This window comes from Amphimedon queenslandica, unplaced genomic scaffold, assembly GCF_000090795.2.
Source record: "Amphimedon queenslandica unplaced genomic scaffold, v1.1 AMPQUscaffold_12097, whole genome shotgun sequence".
Lineage (NCBI taxonomy): Eukaryota > Metazoa > Porifera > Demospongiae > Haplosclerida > Niphatidae > Amphimedon > Amphimedon queenslandica.
Window position 1 is genome coordinate 4,134 of NW_003547664.1, and position 1,939 is coordinate 6,072.

A 1,939-nucleotide genomic window follows, 5' to 3' on the forward strand; every position below is an offset into this window, starting at 1 on the left:
CTATCATGATAGTTAGAATAACAGTATCACTATCAGGATAGCTGTACACTGACTATCTATACTGTCGCCCAGCCATAATTTACATGTATTGTCTTTTATGAAGCTTCTTTTTTATATTTATTTTTAGAAAAGAATATTATTGATAAAGATTCTCCAGGTATTATATTATTATCACTCAATAAATATATTTCATGTATTTTTACTGACATTTGGTGAATGGGGGAACATTGCAGCTGTCACATGTCATTGAGCATATTATACTACAGTATATCCCAGTTGAGTTTGGGACAAGAAAAACTGGAATAACTTTTTATAGGAAAGTGAGACAAGGATGAAACTTTCACAGGTTCTTAGTCGCCAAAGTCCATCAAAATCTGTGAAATCTTGGGTCTCTCAACCCTTGGGAACCCTGAGAACCGGGTTCTCCCTATAAACCCAATGGCATACCAAAGCTAACCGCAATGACGTTTTATGATGTCATAGTTTACATAAGCACATGTAGTCGAGCGCCCAAACTGATAATTCTTCTTTTAAAAAGCTAATAGAGCAAGATTTTCTGATAATGATGGCCTTTATGAAAACTAGTTGATTCCAGCAGCTATTGTACTGCTTATCAGTAACAGCAAGACTGTTTTAAGAGTGAAACAACACAGCCGCCATTCCTCTATGAATATCATTATTTACGTCATTTTGTGACGTACTACATTTTCAAATTCCATGCAGCTGCTTCCACTTCCGTCCCAAACTGAACTGGGATATAGTATTATTATGAATAATGAAATAAAAATTATTTTATTGACAGCTTCTTCACTAATTTGCAAAATTAATAATATTAGGGTTATTTATTAATTAAATAATAATAATAATAATATTAATAATAGTAATAATATTAATAATATTAATTAATGTTTTTAATTTTTGTCTGTAGAGTTATGTCACTATCATGAAGCACTTAAGACTCTCGTGAGGTACCATCTGACCAAGGCTGTAGTTCAAGGAGAAGCTCGTGTTGGTAAAACCTGTTTCAAGTCACTTCTACTGGATGAAAAGTATGTCAAAGCAAGTACCGGTATTGCTGAGCCAAGAGTTGGTATCTACTGCTACAGACGAGACACTGGGAAACGATACAAGCTATTGGATGTCACAGAGTTAGAAGAAATTGTTAAAAACGCTTTGAAAAAAGATGCAGTAGAAAAATGGACCAATTCTCCAGTAGAAAATCAGGTCAGTGAAGGTATCAATGGAAAGAAACCGACCAGAGGAAATGAAACAGCTGACGAGACTGACGATAAGAGTTTCGTTAAAGGAAATGAAGCCACCAGTAGACCTCCTGAAGCTCCTGATGATGGAGACGGAACACCTGGCAATGGAGACAGAGCACCTGGAGATGAAAAAGAAAGTTCACTGAGTAAAGAGGTAGAAAAAGTACTTGACGAAGTACAGAAATGTTCAGGGAAGGAGAATCGTCTTGAAGGTGCTCAATGGCTATACCTCATTGATACAGGAGGTCAAATCGCTTTTCAAAAGTTGCTTCCAATTTTTATGCCGTTTGCTCAAGTTCTTATTCTGGTTGTTAATATTTCAAAAGAGTTGTCTAGCGGCTCCACTGCAGTGATGCACATTGAAGGGAAGGATCACAATGATGGGAGTCCATCCAGATTGACGGTCGAAGAAGTTTTGAAGCAAATCATTTCCTCAATAGCTTCTGGGATGCAGCATTTTAGGGATAGCTATAAAGATCACGAAGTTCTACGAGATTTGGTTCCGGAGAAATTGCAGATTCTCACAATTGGTACACACGGAGATGAATGCAGTGATGTAGCAGAGTCTAAATATGTATTAGCAAAAAAATTGGCAGAAATAATCAAAGGAAATGATGATTGTGAGTCAATTGAAGTTGATCAAGTAGTTCGTGTGCGGGAAATTGATGGTCGTATCG

General features: G+C 36.6%; 1 protein-coding gene across 3 annotated transcripts in view; it reads left to right on the top strand.

Annotated features, from left to right (window-relative positions):
• The window catches only part of LOC109588432 (uncharacterized), a 14,305-nt gene that overhangs the window by 3,293 nt on the left and 9,073 nt on the right, over window positions 1-1,939 (top strand). The gene's annotated exons all lie outside the window — the stretch shown is intronic.